General features: G+C 38.3%; 1 protein-coding gene across 16 annotated transcripts in view; it reads right to left on the bottom strand.

The window, feature by feature from the left end:
• Positions 1-17,838, bottom strand: part of LOC116237657 (uncharacterized) — a 308,029-nt gene that overhangs the window by 238,214 nt on the left and 51,977 nt on the right. For 2 of the 16 annotated variants that reach the window (XR_016471546.1, XR_016471555.1), the window contains exons 2-3: positions 10,517-10,676; positions 9,355-9,442 (exon numbers count right to left, since the gene is read on the bottom strand). The exons of the other annotated variants lie outside the window; for them this stretch is intronic. The gene's annotated coding sequence lies outside the window, so the exon portion shown is untranslated. The remainder of the gene's footprint in view (positions 1-9,354; positions 9,443-10,516; positions 10,677-17,838) is intronic. 16 annotated transcript variants of the gene reach the window in all.

Genomic DNA, 17,838 nt, shown 5'->3' with positions numbered 1-17,838 from the left:
CACCCTCAGGTTCCTCTGTGATTTGAAGAGAACAATATAGATTTAATAGATATTGGTTGTATGTTTCTAACTGGAAAAGTTCTCTATTAAAAGCGATTGCTTCACATTTCTGCCTAAGTCTGCCTGGGCAACCACCTCAGCCAGCTCCTTTAGGACCCTGGGATACATGCCATCCGGCCCCATAGAATTGTATACATTCAGTCTCATGAGGCGGCCTCAGACTTGCTCTGCCCCTATAGCAGGGGGGTATTTACTCCCTCAGTTCCCACCTAGAGGGATGCAAGGACATGAGAAATACAAGAATCTTGGCTGCCAGTGAAGACTGAGGCAAAGAACTCTTTCAGTACTTCAGCCTTCTCCATATCTGTAGTAGCCAGTTCTCCTTTCCCATTTACCGAAGGAGGTACTCTCTCTCTTTGGCCTCCCTCTTCTGGCCAATGTACCCATACAATCCTCCTTGTTGTTTTTAACATCCCTCACCAACTTCAGTTCCATCTGTGCCTTGGCTTTCCCAATCCCCTCTCTGCAAGTCCTGACAGTATCCTGTATTCTCCCCAGCTGATACACCCTTGTTTCCAGCGCTGGCACAATGCCTTTCTCCTCCCTCATTCTGCCCAGCAGGTCTTCGCCAAGCCATGCCGGTTTCCTGCTGCCCCTGCCTGCTTTCTTGTTCGGAGGGACGGAGAGCTCTTGTGCTCCCAGAAAGGCATCCTTAGACAGCAGCCAGCTTTGCTCTGCTCCTTTGTCTCTAAGGACAGCTTCCCAGGAGATTTCATCCAATAATTCCTTGAACAGTCTGAAGTTCGCTCTCCCAAAGTTCAGGGTCCTGACCCCACTCTTCTCCAGGCTCACATTCCTTGAGATCACAAACTCAACCACCAGGGCATGGTCACTGCAGCCTAGGCTCACTCCCCTCTTAACACCTAATCCTAGTGGAAAGACTTCTTCACATGTAATTTTAGAAATAAAAGCAGCAATCTTCTACTTATCATCATTTACTCATTGTTTCACTATGGCTCTAACATGTTTGATGCCACTGTTTTGGGTTGGTTTTTGTGTGTATGTGTGATTTTTTTTTTTTTGCAGATGCTTTTAAAACATAAATAATTTGATAATTCTGCTTTACACTCAGCAATATAAAAATCACACTAAATCACATGAAAGCAATAAAACACATTTTCATGTCAACTACCCATCTGGAGGCCCCTTTTTACTTCTGCTACTTTTTTCTAGAAAAATCATACACCGAGGCATACTGCTGGAAACTCTCCGGCTTATTCTCAGTGCAATTTCCACTGCCTTTTTTTCAACCCACTGATTTTCCCTGTGCTCTCTCTTCCATGCCTGATTTTAAAGGATGCAGTGTGATTTGGAGCAGCTCAGAAACCCATCGTATGACTACATCAGAGGCAATAGTAGAACCATCAGGATTTGTCATCCTGTTTTCTGTTTGCAAAGTGCCTGTCACAGATTGAATCAGCGAGACTGAATGGATCATATAATTGCTTTCTATTACAGAATGCTGTTCAAAAGAAGTCTTCAGCACTCGGAGTAAGACACACAGCTCGCCTAAGCTGACAGCTAGGAAGTCCAGTGTCCAGATGGACACCTCATCTTCAACTTCACCCCACAATGTACTGTTTCCATGTAGTGCAATCAACAAGGATAGACCTCCTAATCAATCTCACTATCCAACTAGAATTCCCATCCACATTATCTTTTTTTGCTTCCAACTTCACTGTCAGAATCACAGTCTTATTATTTCAACATTACTTGCCATTTGCTGAATTCCCCGAGGCTGTTAAAGTATGTCCTCAAAACTTCTCAACTGTAGTTTCAAGTCCTCAACTAAGAATACCACTGGGATGAGACCGCACCAAGACATTTAACTTAGCATTTAAAGCATTCCATTGTTTCAGGCAGTCTGTTTTTCTTGTGATTCATGCATTGCTACAAAAATAGATTATCTTCAAATAATGGCCAAGCTTTCTTCTCATCAGCACAGCCTAGACAGAGAGGAACTGATTCATACCCGTGACTCTTGGAACATCCACTCGCCACAGATATGGGGAAACCCAGCCTTAAAGGAGCTGGTTTGCTTGGGAACTGTGTGTGTGAAGCTGGTTTACCCATCACAAGAGATATTACTGCAATAAGCTTAATGTGTTAGTCATGAAAATCCCATACTACAGGGATGAGACAGTGCAAATATTAAGATGGGTAACTTCTTTACTTCTAAGACAAATAGAGCGATATTAGCTTTTCATGACAAATTTTGGCAAAAAAAGAAGAAATCTTACTGCTATGAAAGCAAGCTGAAAGCACGCTACATGTGAATATCCACTGTTTTACCAACTAAGACATCCTAATTAGATCTCTCACAAGAGAAGTAAACCTTTTACAATGTAGCACCTGACTTAATTTGCTGTTGATATTTTAAACCAAAATGTAAACCATCTACATATAAGCATAGATGGTGCACAGTATATTTGATAAACCTTCTCCCCATACCCCTAAGAATTGTTTACTCTCTGCTCACCCACATCTCCAGAATGAAGAAAGTTCAAGAGATTCACAAGTGCAGCGGAGGAGAGAGAACTACCAGGAAGTAAACAGGAATAATTTGCTAGAAGAGAGAAAGCCATTTCTGTACCAATGGAAATAATCCTAAATGCCTGTCAGTGTTAGAAAGGCTGTTAAAACTGTAAATATTATCCTAATAACTGGTAGCTGCAGTTCTGGGAAAGAGTGGCAGGATGTTCCACGATTGATGAGGACACTGGGCAACATAAAGTTAAGAGCTCATTGGGGCTGAAACACACACATCTACCAAGCATTGCTAAGGCTTATAACAAGGGCAGGAAGAAGAAAAAACCTTCACATCTTCTTAAAACTAGTAATTCATTCCAGTGAATTCATGTCCAGTTTATGAGGTTGAGTTAGACTAAGTAAGACTGGAGGCAACAAGGCAAGCTTTTGCTAAAAGCTTTTTCTCTGAAAGCTTTCTCTTACTATTAATTTCCCAAAATGACAGCACTAGCATGCAAGTTGCTAATGCTGGTGTTTGGTAGCGCTTGTGCACACCTCAAATCAAATAAGTATCCTTTTCTCTCTTACACTGCTTCAATTATTTCCAAAAGATAAACATAATATATCCCTTTTCTTAGAAGTGCAAATTATCTTTGCACAGTTCCAAGAACAGATACGGTTGGATACTCAGATCTGTGGAACCAGTTTGGCAGTAGTAAAAATGTCCACATGAACCAAGGTCAGAGAGTAATTACCTGCTTAAATTGTGAAAAAATATTCTTTCTTAATTCACTGTTATGATGATAAAAACAAGGAAGCTCTAAAAGATTTTCTTTGGGGGGAAAAAAAAACAACCCTTGACAATCCCAATCACGTATTGTTATCTCAATTGCATACTTGCACAAGAGGACATGAATATGTAACTGCAGAAGTTTGGGGAAAAAAAAACTAAATAATAAACCATATTTATTTCACATGCTTACTACCTTCTTACTGTTTTATTTGTTAAGGAATCATGCTCACTATTTCACGTCATAGCAAATATCTGCAACATTATCCATTAGAAGGTGGTCACAGGAATAAACATCCTTTCAGGACACCTGGTTCCAAAGCATGACTTAGTTGCTTATGTTTTTAAAAATACATATTCAAACTACTTTAGATTCAATTTAATTTTTAAACAGCGCTATCTTCTCCTTACATACTCAAATATAAGATCCTGTGTGAGACAAGGGTAAAAGCAAAGCAAACTGTCATCAAACAGAATACCAGATGTTCAGGAAAATAGAAATCATAGAGTGGCAGGAGGAACAAAAGAGGCAACAGTTGGCAATGATATTCCTCCTTTCTCATTATCCTCCATTTGCTTTCAATTTAAAGTAGCAATTATTCAGCATAATTGGCTGTCCTTTACCTTACTGCTTCTTCAAAGATGGTGCATATCACAATAGCATGGCACTGATTTGCATCAACTGAGAGTTATCTTTCAACCAGCTATCAAAAGAAAAAGCTACTTCTGTTTAGAGAGCTGTTATATGGCAGCACAAGAGCAAAATGAGTCACTGTCTCTAGCCAGCAACATCACTGTAAACAATCTTCAACTTGTGGAGAGAGGATTCAAGCAAAACAACCAATACTGCTCTGTTCAATTCTCTTCTCTTCTGTTACTTTTCACAAGAGCATTAATCTTGTAAAATCACTTACGTGACTGGGTTACTGTGTGGAGGAAACACACATCCTGCCCAACCAAACAGGTTAGCTCCTATGATAACATACTAGAAACATATTGGGTTTTAGTGTTGGTTTTCTTTCTGATTCACTGGCCAGTAAAGACCCTTAAACAGAAGCATCAGTAGAGAAACTATTTCAGTTACTCAACTATATGTATTTAATTTATTTGAAAATAAATATGTTCATGCACACAGATAGCCTCTAAGGCTAGAATGAATGGCAAGAGGTGTTAGTCAGCTGCGGTTGCTGATGATCCAGAAAATCCCTCTGAAACTTGTTTAAAACCGTTGATCAATTCCTTTTACTTAATAGCAATACAGAGACTCAACAGATTGTCTTTCCTGGTAAGATTATTTGACTTTTTAAAGAATAACATTGAAAATATTCAAAGTTTGCTACTTCTGTGCTACCTCATTCCTCCACAGGCAATTAACAGCTAGCGGTTACATGCTATCTACTTTGGTGCCAGCATTTTCAGAGTCTAATGTTATCTAGTAACAGGAATGAGGTCAGAAAACTAGTTCAGATACATTACTTCCCAGTATATTTTCTTGATCCTTAGAACTTACTGATGCCAATTAGCAAAGTACTAATGAACCTCTACCTATATTAAATGGCTGCTGCAGTTCCTGAAACAAGCCAATTACAAGCCTAACTCTCTAAGAAAAAAGTGAATTGGATCATGATATGCATCCTGGTTAATGAGGAGTATTTAATGCATTTCTTCTGGAAGAGTGCTCAAGTGGGTCACAACCAAATAATTACATCGGCACTTTATGGGGACTGATCTTCAGAGTGCTGATATGCTGGCTTATAACCAACCTGGCTCATACAGCCAGCTCAGCGCATAGGGCACCGCTCCGTGTTTCACAAGAGGGTTCTGCAAACTGCTGACTGACTGCTAGGGACTTTGTGTGACTGTATTTGGCACTAGTGAACTCAAGATCAAACTGTGCAGAAGCCTTCCAGCAATACTGGGTTTTACCTTCATGGAATCACAGTATGGTTTCGGCTGAAAGCTTCCTCTCTAAGTCATCCAGCCTAACCCCCGACCAAGGCAAAGCTCACTGCAAAGCTAGCTCTGGTTGCTCACTCTCTGAATACCTGCAGGATTTCCACAGTCGACCTGGGCAGCCTGGTTGCAGTGCTTAACTGCTCGCATTTCTCTCATGCCTGCTTACCTAGATGAAGGTTATGCAATTTGCTCTTCTACTCTTTGATTCTTTTGTAGCATTTTTTCCCGGTATTTATTTCTTTTGCATCAAATGAAATGTCAGAACTACTCTGAAATCTTCAGCTTTTCCAGTGGTATCTTAAATATTCCAATATCAAACAAATTAAATGAAACCATCATACACATTTTCTAGTACCTTTCCAGTCAATTAACGGCCATTCTCTAGTTCAGTGTAAGTCACTACTCAAACCTGTTTAGTAAACCTAGGGAACATTTTAAAATGTTGCTTATTTCTGTGTCCAGTGCACAGAACCAGCCAGGTGCTTCCCCGTATTATTTCTTACCAATGCCAGCTCAGATAATAGAAGAAATGAAACAAACAAACAAACATACAATGCATTCATGTAATTCTTTGTCTCAAAACATATGACATCACAGAACTACCTTCACTTTTAGAATTTTCCATGAAAAAAATGAGAAGTTGTATTCTCATTTGGAAAACCTTTTGTCACAATTACCAATGGACTTAAAAGTTGCACTGCTGCTTTTCAGAATTACAGTTCAGCACTTACGATAGGAGAGATGTTCTAAACGCTACTTTTAATTATAGAATTGGAAAGACAATTTGCTAAATGAGCAATATGTGAACATCCTTAAATATGCAGTGACTAACCAGGAATTGTGATGCAGAACGTGGAGTCCTGTTCTCTTCCTTCATCTGCCAGAGATGGTGACCTTCACAAGTCATAAGCATTCTGAAAATTAGGTCCCAATAAAGACCATGGAATACTTATTCTGAGGATATGTTGGGTAACATTTATACAACATTCAGATTTCCATAAATCTGGGTTTATATTAATAACAAAACTACAGAAGAAAACATTAATAAGAGGCAGACCAGGAAAATTCAAACCACTTAGAGATATTTCCATTTAGGTATTGAATCATCATATCTACCTTACATTGTCCTAATGCACTGGATAAAAAAAGTCAGTGTTTCTTTTTCATCATAGGGAAAAGAGTTCCTTTCACCCATTATTGAAATATACTGATCCACACACATGGATGCCAGCGGTAACCCCAAGGAGATGTGTTCCTATTTCAATCTGTTCATAATTTCATTAGCATAATTTCATTAGCATTTATCTGTTCATAATTTCATTATCTGTTCATATAATTTCGTTATAATCAAAGTATATCGCATCTGATGCAAAACTAAGAATGCTGTCATTTTGTTGGTCCCACAAAAGAGTGGTCATTTTTCCTCCCGCTCTCTTCACTTGATAATCAGCTTATCAATTGCTGTGAAAAGCAAGAAGCAGTTATCGCGAAACCCTACAGCTTCAGCAAATATTGACAGTAAAAGATTATAGAAGATATGTATGGTGTTTGTTTTGACGGTACTTCAAAGCTATATCAGGTACATTCAAGAACATTAGTGCCATTTTCAGACATCTCAATGATGCTTTGATTTAGTGAATTCCCTTACGAGAATAATGGAGCCCAAAGCAGGAATTTATTAAAGGATGAAGCTGTACCAGGAATAGAAAAAAATCAAGTCCTGCAGTGCTAGGACTTTCATCACTAATCTTTATACCTCAAGATTTCAAAGTTTGATCTGTAAGATTACTATAAAACAATGACTTCCAGCTAGACCATAAGCCTGACAGAAGTTTGTAGCATGAACGAAGAACCATACTAGGCGGAAAATTCCACTAATTAATTCAGTCTCATTTTAATATTCATTATCTCTACAAATGTAGAAAGGCCAATAATTGCCCATTCCACTTGAAGTCTGGAAGCCATTTCCTACTGAAATATTTCCCTTTTCCTCTAATATATATAGTTAAATTTTATAGCAGTCTCATATGTATGAATTCTGGTCACTGTCAAAAAACAGCCAGATCCCATTTCAGCATGGAGTATTCTCAGGATGCAAAACTCTGCTCATATAATGGCTTTAAAATGTGACTGGAGCATACAATTAATGTATTTTGGCTGATACTTTCTTATATAAGAGACTAACTTTCCTTGAGCTATGGACAAGACAGACTCAGAGAACTTTCTTTCATTATGAGTATTCTCCACAGGACAAATCTCTAGCGAAGGGCCTCTGCAAAAGAAATACAAACATGAATTTATCTTTGCACTTGAAAGGCTGAAGCTCTTTTCCACAAGCACACTGAGGGTATAAATAAAATCTGTTAAGGAAAGTTATGAAATAAGGATCAAGATGATCCTTTACTTTCAATTCTTTTTATGCTTTTCATTAAAAAGAGAAATTCTGTAGCATAGAGACATAAAGGCAAGAAAGTCAGGGGAAAAAAAAAAGCACACTGCCCCTCGAACCAAAACTTTAAGAATTAAGAAAGAGCAATGTAAACTGACACATCATGGCAAGCAATTGCTTTTCTCTTTCCCATAATATTCACCTTAATTATTCCTCCTGACATGAGTCAGAAAAAAAAGGTGCCAACATCCCTAGCTGATCCATAGTAGGTTTATGCAGCATAGCTTAGATCAGCAATGGCCAGTCTTTTCCTAATGGGATGACCTCAATTGTTTGCTGGCTTCCCTTCCTCTCCAGTCAGTGATGATCAGAACACGGTACAGCACACAGTACTTAACGAGGAGTTTCAGTGACCTAAAGAGTTTGGCTATGAACAGGTTATGTTGGCGTCAAACCTCTTAGGCAGCGCTTTACAAAAACCTACGCTGGATCCTGTTCAGCATCCAAGAACTTTCTTTGGGATCAAATATAGGATTTTGGTGAGAACTTTGAAAAATTTCCACAATATATCACTAATAGAGCAATTAACCAGTAATGGAATGCAAGATTATAACAAGATTAGATTTCAGGAAAGTCCATGATATGTCTAGCTGTTCAGCAGTTCACAGGAAGACATCACATATAACCAAGTTACAGCACACTCTGCTCAACTTCCTAAGCGTATGTCGAGTGTGACAGGCTAATAGAAGCTTCAGAAGAGAGAATTCTTTGATAAGAGTGGAACTGAACACCTACTTCCTTACAAGCAATTAAATTAATAAATCTCTACAGACACTGTATACATTTCAGTGTAGCTTTAAAACGCTAATGAACAGAAGAGTCCTTACATTTCCCACAGGTTATTTCTCCTGGTTTCCTGTTTCTTATTTGACTGGCTGCAGCAACCATAAGGTTAAAACATTATTATGAATCAAGAACGCATTATCAGTTCCATAGTTGCAGTTAATCCAGAGCAAGTCGGAGTAATAACTTGCCTAGATAATTAGATCAATTGTTAAGGTTATTCAATTGAGTAAATGTGAGACAATTCTTTAAAAGTACTCTCTAGTACACTTACTGGTAGATGAGGCATGAAAGACTTCTTGACAGCAAATACATTTCATTCAGCGTATAAAACATTAGCTGAGTACCAAGCCTCTCTTTTCTGACCACTCAGGGACCAGGATTAGCTTAAAGTAGCAGTGATTACTCCGACAGCAGAGTTAAACACATAATGAGACCTTCCCACTGCTTCTTGTGAGACACTACAGGCGTATTTCAGGACTTTGTACACTGAGAACTGCTGGAATTGCTTTCTGGACCACCAAATTGTGCCCAGAAGAATCTGTTTTTCGAGAGAATGCTGACAAGTACAGAGTGAGATTGTCATTTTTAAATTCTTCCTTTAACCTATATAAATATGATGTCATGGTGAGCAATTACTTTCAGAAGAGGACTAAGTGTTAAAGACAAGTCATCATACAGACTGACTGTAGAGAGAGGAGCAGCAGAGATGCCCTCAGATCACAGAAAGTCTCTTTCCTTTGTACAGTTCTTCAGCCTGGCACACAGCAGCACTGAGTCACCCCAAAGGCCCTCCTGCCTTCTGCATTTCCCCACAGTGCTCCTCCCTCCTGCAGGCATCTCCTACCTGCTCTGCTCTCAGCAAGTGTCCAGCAACAGGATACACAATAAATTCTGTTCGCCAGTTTAAGAACCACGATATAAGAGATCTCATCCTGGATAGAAAGATAGTGGAGAACGATAAAAATGAGATGTTATAGATTAAGAGCATCTCCTCTAGGTCCACTTAGCCTGAGTTTAATGTAGGAACCTTCAAGTAAAGGCAAGTATGTAGAGGTGGCTACACATGTAAACATGTGTGTATATGTTTCAGAGGAAGTTCAAAACATGAAAAGAAGCCCAAACCATCTGCTCAGTGGAGACAGACCTCTATGCTTAATGATTTCACATTAATAATATACTTTGATGGAAATATTCTTCCATTAAACTAAGCTGTTATTTTCCATGTTATAGCCTATGCTTTGCCTGATATTTATAGATACATCAAACATTATTTCAATGATGTGCGGGTCTGTTTATTCATAACACCCATTTATGTTCAAGAGAGCTCATTTCTATAATTATTTGACAGAGAGAACTGAATAAAGGAAGACATTTTCTTTCCAGGTGAAAAAGTCTCAGTCATCCCCGGGGTAGCGTAATTCACATCAGAGAAGACAACACAGACTTACAGCATAAGTATTTAGGACAGGTTTTTTGTCATGTATTTTTCATGAGTTTCTTCATTGTTTTACAAAATAAAACCTAGTACAGTCACATACACGTTTCCTATTCTAATCATGGTGTGACGAATTTTTTCCTGAAAATAATTGTTTTTGTATAAGCAGCATAGAAGAGCTACTCTCTAAAATATGAAAGCATAAGGATAGCCTGATTCAGTCAAGAAGTTGCCTGCAGAAGAATTGCCAAAAACTTTCTCCTACTTTTGTTAAAAATGACTTGAAGAGAAATTACTATGGGCCTGCATTGAAGAACACAGAAGTAGTTCTTCCCATTCCTGGATGGAAATCTCTCTTCTGAGAGAAGAGAGATTTCTTCTTTGCAGAGAGGGTGCAGATTTCACAGACCTATGTGGCAACAGTATTATCATTTTGTATTTATCAAATACAAAATGCAGAAATATTTAAAAGCCAATAAAGGAAGCACTTCTACAAAGTTCTGCTATTTGAGATGAAAATATTATTTATTCTCTTCTGATTATTTTGGTAGCATTAATTTTGTCCTACCACATTTCTGCGTCTTCCAGCTCAGAGCATGGTTCCTTGTACTCCTTTCTTCATCACCCAGCTCCAAAAAGTCATCTCACACAACAAAAACCATTCCAACTGTCACCCTTCCTTAGAGTAAATTTCACAGCGCTGCCAAAAAATACCTGAAAGTTTCGTGCACCTAAGATACATGTGTAAAAAACAGTTAAATCAGGGGACTGAAATAATTACATTAATAAAAGCCTTTGTACTGTTGGCATAATTATCTATAAAATAATCTGTTAGACTTGGAAACACATGAAATACAGTGTAATTTTTTAGCTTAAAGCTTTATCATACTAGAACTACGCAAATCAATAATTATCACATTAAATAGGCTTATATTCTAGTTTTCTCAGCAGTGACTTCTCCTTCGGGAGAAAAATATTTTATCAAGATTAAACAGAAAATGGTTCCTTTCCTGTGAGTATTACTTTGATGCCATGTCAAAACATCTGTTTCATGTGACTCAATTTTTCATTCCCAAAGCCCTGCTTTCCCCATCACTTACATACAAACGAAGGCAACAGAATAGTTTAAAGTGATAGACTGCAGTTCTTAAATTGTGACTACACACCATATAGCAGAAAAGGTTTTTTTTCCCCAGAAAGAAACAAACAGAGACTTGTAGCTTCAGAGCAGTGCACGTCCTTCACATTACAATGTTCATTTAATAGAAAACACAATAAGTGCATCAGCACAGATAACTTGGCTTTATTTGTGAAGATTATCAAGATTTGAAGAGTTTGTATGATAACATAAAATGAATGAACATAACATAATAAGTATCACTACTTCTGGAATCTTGTCTAAGAATGTTTTTATTTTTAAAGGTGACTGCAGAAGAGAAGCCAATGAATGCATGCATTTTCTCAATTCAAGTTTATTTAAATCTGTTTTGATGTTTCTTGAAAACAGGATCGTGGCATGTCTCCTTCTCTTACCATGACAAAATCTATAGCTCAGGGAGGAATATATTGCTTCCACACATTTTAATATCTTTAGCGTATGTTTCTGCTGAACATTTCTATAAGCTGTGCAATACTGCTATCCTCATTTTAGAAAGCCATAAAAGGAAAAACAAATTTTATCCAAGTCCATGGAAGACAGGAAAGTGCCACAGTTATCTCTAGATGCACCTGTCTTTGATGGGGGACAACAGGCCCACCAGCCCAAAACAGTGGCAGGGAAAAGGAACAAAGAGGAAAGAAAAAAAAAACAACAACAAAAAACCAACAACAGTGATCTGAGGAGGAAAGTTAATTTACTATTTATAATAGCAGAAGTACAAGTTAATTGAGACTGAAGCTAATAAATGAAATAAAATGAGAGAGTTTCTGAAAACTGAGGTTCTCAATCTGATCTGCCAAGGAGCAAAGAGAGCTGGGCTTGTGACTTCCAGTCAGTTTCACCTTTCCTACTGACTGGAAAACAGAAATAGAACAGCAAAGTTTTTTGGGAGCTGTAGTGTATTTCTTCTCTTCTGAGACTCCCACTATTCCACTACATGATGTGATGTGGAATACTGATAACAAAAATCATAAAACCATGACAGTATGACAACAGTAAATTCTAATATCCAGGGAATGTGAACATACTTTTTGTCAAAGAACCAAATTTAGACTCAATGTTCAAATTGCTCTATTCACAGTTCGGTGCTAAGAATAAGAATTAAGCATAAAAAAACCCCTATGCTGATCTAGCATAGGTTTATAGAATCACAGAATCACTAAGGTTGGAAAAGACCCACATCATCATCCAGCCCAACCATTCACCCATCACCAATGGTTCTCACTAAACCGTGCCCCTCAACACAACATCCAAACGTTCCTTGAACACCTCCAGGGTCGGTGACTCCACCACCACCCTGGGCAGCCCATTCCAGCACCCAACCACCCTTTCAGAGAAGTAGTATTTCCTAACGTCCATGTACAAACCTTGAGGCTTTGATTTTTAGTATCAGTCTTCAAGGAATAGAAAACAAATAATTCATAGTTTAAAAAAAAAAAATCCTTCACCTTTGTTTGACGTATGAGTTTTATCAAAACCCAGGGTTTTACTTTTTATCATCATTTCTTCAATATTTTTCTCTCTTCTGCACTGCTCCTGACATCAGGGAATAAGGCAACAACTAAAACACTATGGCACAGCATTACAAACTGACTATTTTACCCCACTGAGATGAATATTTCCAAACTCCAACCTAGTTTTTACAAGAATAGCACAGTAGGTTATTTCCAGCTTCTGGAATGGTGGGTAATATGGGTGTTATGATGAATGGACATTTTCCTGCATATTCATCAGAAGACTTCTGAGAGAGGAAAATGTTATCTACTAATTTCAATTCTGATTCCAGAGAATATTAGCAGTCACTGTTTCTGAACACCTGCTTTTAAATTAAAAGAATTTAAAGTTTATGCTGAAAAATATATGCATAGGTCGATAAATTCTAAGATAAATGCTCTGCCTACAGCTCAACAAGTAGACTAAATGTGTACAGAGTGGTGGAGCAAGCTTTCTCATACTGCTTTGCCTAAAAAAACTTCTCCTAAGCTAGAGGAGTGAGCCATTCATAAGTGTGGCAGTGATTTACATTTGGTACCCATCTGATCTCAACCTGGGCTGTGCACCTGCAAGTCAGGACACTATCAAGCACCAGTTACCATCTGCCAGTTGTGTGTTGCACAATAGTACACGTAGCAGTGGTTCATCTTTAAGTAGGGAGGATAAAGGCTCAACATAAGTGCTAGCAGGGCTAAGGAAGCCGAAATGAGCTCATTTCTAATGAAAAAAGCCCCTAAATACTAAGCCTTGGGAGTCTGTAGAGGAGAAGAAAAAAAGAAAAAAAAAATTAAGTGAAGAAGCTCTGCTTCATTCAGCACACACACAATAAAACTCTATAAGCACATTGTCTTCTGAGCCCCAGTAAAACAGTGGCACAGTTGCCACAACTGGTAAGTCTCTATTCATTTTAATAACTGGAAGAGAGAACTGATAACGAGTTAGGAAAAAGACAAAAGTGTCAAAACAGTGAGTTTACAAAACTCAAATTTCGTTTTGTTTCTATTTAAGATGCTTAGAAGCACGTACAGCTCTTGCTAAGTAATAATTGAGTATCACAGCAATCAGCAAACTGAATAGTTAATAGGAATTAAAAAGAGGAGCTGCTACTCCTACAGAGGAGAGATCAGAGTGTTTCCTTTCAAATACACCTTCTCCTTCACAAAGCGTGAGAAGTAAAACAAACGGAAACCTGATAAATAAGTTTATGCCAGATATCATTAAGCAGTGATATCTGCTGACCACAAACAAAATCATAGACAAAAGCGTGGTAGAAAATACAAGCCATTTTGGTGCACAAGAAGCAAACGAGCAGTGTACAGCTCTGTGCTCGGGCATAACTCATCCAATAGCTGAGCTGAAATACAAAGTTTTCCCAGTTATTCCAAAAGGGAATCATCATGGTATTTTTCTGTTCGCATCTTCTATCATACTTTCACAAGGCTGGAACAACTGTGGTCTGTGTAGACATGCTTTAAATCAACTTTAATCTGTCTTTAGTAGTATAAGTGACATAATTTCTATTGCCTTAAAATTAGTAAAGATGCAAAACCTGTCCAGACAGGTGGGGATACGTGGCTGGTCAACCTTCAGCATGAAGCTTAGTCAGTGTTCCCCCTACTTATGCTGCAGTTAGCCAAGATATATGCATATAACCAGCAGTCAGTACAGAGAAGAAATTGCTGGCTGAAAAGAGTAAATGTAGAGGTGAACACAGAAATGGCTAAATACTTCTTAATATCTTTGTTATATCAACATTTAGAGGCTTATTTGGCAAAACAACACAGGCTGGAGATGCTGCCAATAGGTAATAGTGTAGAAGATGGGAAGTGAGATAACAAGCAGCAGCATACCCCTTCTCTCAGAAAACTTACAGTAAATATGCACATAAGAAATCAGAGAGCCTGTATTTTGTTTCTCATTTCTATTTTTTGCCCTCTTTTTAGAGATATATTCTTGTCTATGAAGATGATGTCTGAGATAATCTGATTCGCCTTTAAGCTACTGCTGTTCAGACATAAGGCACTCTTAAGAATCCGTCATTTTCTACATCTTCTCCCTACATTTATTTTCTCTTCCATCTGTAACAGTCAGTAAATGCAGCAGCTGTCTGCAATCCATCTAATCTGAAGCACAGACATTTCACTCCAAAATAAGCAGTGCATGTGTTTTGAAAAATAAGTCATGTAATATTCTACATTATTTAAAAGCTTTCATCATTCTTTGAAGGCTACTGTAAACAGTAGCTGCAGGGGAGTTCATTTAAATATATTCACTTTGAACTGCAAATCGCATGTGGTAGAAAACAGAATGACACATACAATTTTACCTTTTTTCCCCACTAACCGTTGTTTACAAATGTTATAAAATCTATTCTAAATTCAAGAGTATTTCAGGTTTTAGGTAGTTAATAATCAGTGTTCAAATGAGGCTCATAACACTTGGAGGGCTTTGAGGGGAAGTAAGAGGCACTCAAAATGCACTAACACCGCCACTTCTGACCGAAATACACAAATTCACAAGAAAGTAGCCCCTGGGATCAGGATCTGTGCCCAATAACACAGCAAGGAGGAAGGCATGGAATATCCCTGGCAGCTCAATGCTCCCGATTTCCTTCTGCACCAAAAATATAAGCTTTGGAAAAAGCCAGCAGCAGTTGAGCCAGCCATGCCAGCGAGCTCACTTTTGAGCTCCCAGACATATCACAGTCATTTCATCCCTTGCTGTATGTGAGCATTTTGGGAAGCACAATGTGGGATGAGTTTAGCACGAGATGATGACTGCGTACCACCACTGGAGCTCTCTGGTACAGCACAGGAACAGTAAAACACAAAGAACTTCTGTGATGGATGCTCCAAGCACAACTCAGAAAACATTTATAGAATAAAATAATACTTTCTAATAATAAACTACCTAATAATTCTATGATCCAAGGGGGAAAGTGATAATGCTTTATATATCTTACCAACTTCCAGAACTCCGATCTTATTGTTAACAGCATCACCACAGCAATAAAGCAAGGTCACCACTCTGAAAATGCATGCTAGTGATTTACTAAGATTAATTCCACTTGCTACTGGCAAAAGCACTTCCTGATGTTTCATATGTAAATTTCACTAACCAGCACATAGTAATTGCACATGAAAGTTAAACACTACTCTCCAGTTCTTGGATTAAACAACATACCACCATATACTGATACTTATTCATACACCACCCTAAAAAGGAAAAGTTACCACTACTACTAGCTAAGGAAATATTTTCTTGGTGGAAAGATGAGTGGAGAAGAAAAAACACAAAAAAACTTTTTTCTCCACATAAAGTGTAACACTCCAACATAAGTAACCTAATTTCTTGAAAATCTCAGCTGTGCATTTAATCAAAGAATGCACAGGAGCAAGCTGTGGACTTGATAAGCATGCACACTGCATCACACCTTGTGGATCTGCGCATGCTGGGAAACACAGTCCTGAAACTGCTAACAATTAGAATTGCATCAATACTGATTTTAACAAACATTCTGGCAACAAGCACTTCAGTAATGTCACTAAATCAAAACTCTGTGCAAATAATTAGTTTGTATGCATCAATAATCACACCACTGTGCCAGTTTCTTTCTTTCTTTTTTTTTTTTTTTTTGCCAAACAGAAAGTGGCAGTACTGGTTAGACAAATTAAAAACTATTAGTGCAATAAATGGCTTTCACTGTAGATCCCAGACATGATTATCACATTAAGTTTGGAGCTTTTTGTTTGGTTGGTTGCTTTCAGTAGCTCACTCCTTAATTGATGCACAGAGCAGCAGCAATAACCCTAAAGATCTGGTATGTTTATTACTTGGCTGTATTGGCACCCTGACTGCACAGCACAAACAGGGCAGGACGCAGCCTGTCACTACCCCCAGTCCAGCTGCAGCCCAGTCACGGCTGTGCCCACACCCATGCACTGTACTTATTTTTGTCCAATAAAACAAATGCCAAATATTCAACATTTTCATCTCCTGTTCTCTGGAGAGCTTTTACTTGCCATACCTCTATTCTTCAGGCAGCAGCCTACAGAATTTGTCTCATATTCATAGGAAAAGGAAAGAATGTTTTCCTAATAACATTGTACTTTTTTTCTTCCTCCAAAATACAGCATTCCTGCAAACATATCTTCCCTTTAGTTCCCAATAGCTTTTTCACTCTAATAAATGTGAAGAAAGGTGGTAAATATGACAGGAGGATCACAAAATGGCAGAATGTGATGGAGAGCTCAGAACAGACAACGAGAAAGCTACTTATTCAAATAGAATAACTAATTTGTCTCCCACCCAAATTGACAGCAGGAAGGTTTTCACACACTTGCTCAACAGAAGGGGCAGGAGAGAAAGCCATACCATTCCTTGACATCACCACTGTGAGGGCCAGCATAGCATAAACATGCTGGGCAGGTCCTGAAGTTGAAGCAATTGCAAGCAGCTCACTTTACCCAAAGAATTGCTTAGAGAAGTCCTGCCTGTGACCCCTGCAGCACAATTACCAAATAAGCAGGTGTGTTTGTATAAACCAGAGATCCATACTAAGAGCATCAGGAAATACTAGGCCAATTTGAATGTATATCTGTAGCCCACTACAAGAACAGCTAAAATGGGCCAAAAATTTTCAGATCCTTGATAAACCAGGCTAAAATACGTATTTCAAAATAGGCCTTTTCAAATCTATCATACAGAAATAAGAACAAACTTGCCTGTCTAGAGTGTATCATATAAAACTAATTTGATAGATCTTCAAAAGAAAGTCAGGGTGAGAGCAGGATGTGTTGCTCAGTTGTCTGCCAGCCTTTCCTGCTTTCTTTTTGTTTTCAAGGTTTTCATTCTGGTGTAGAGCAAGGCTGCTACCAGTCAATTCAGCTGATCCCAGGCACCCATCTGTCTTAGCAGATTTCAGTACAAGTTTGCCAGCTGTAGTTACTGAGATAACCTTGAAGCATGAACTGAGTAAAAGTGATCTGAGTATCGTGACAGCTGCCTATGTACTTGTTGGATCTCAAATAATAATTCTGAGAAATGTGACCTGTGCTAATACTTTAACTATTTAATAATATCAAAATTATTAATTATGTACATGTGCATCAAAACATGAACAAGGAGATTAAACAACAATCTGAGGAAGATCTGAAATTCATGCCTTCATCAAAGCATTACATAGCCTGCAGAGGTTAGCAGGGCATTTGGGCACAACCCAAAACAGCTGCTGAATTTAA

This window comes from Phasianus colchicus, chromosome 16 (genome assembly GCF_987193195.1).
Source record: "Phasianus colchicus chromosome 16, bPhaCol1.hap1.1, whole genome shotgun sequence".
Taxonomy (NCBI): domain Eukaryota; kingdom Metazoa; phylum Chordata; class Aves; order Galliformes; family Phasianidae; genus Phasianus; species Phasianus colchicus.
This window is presented reverse-complemented; position numbering and strand designations above follow the sequence as displayed.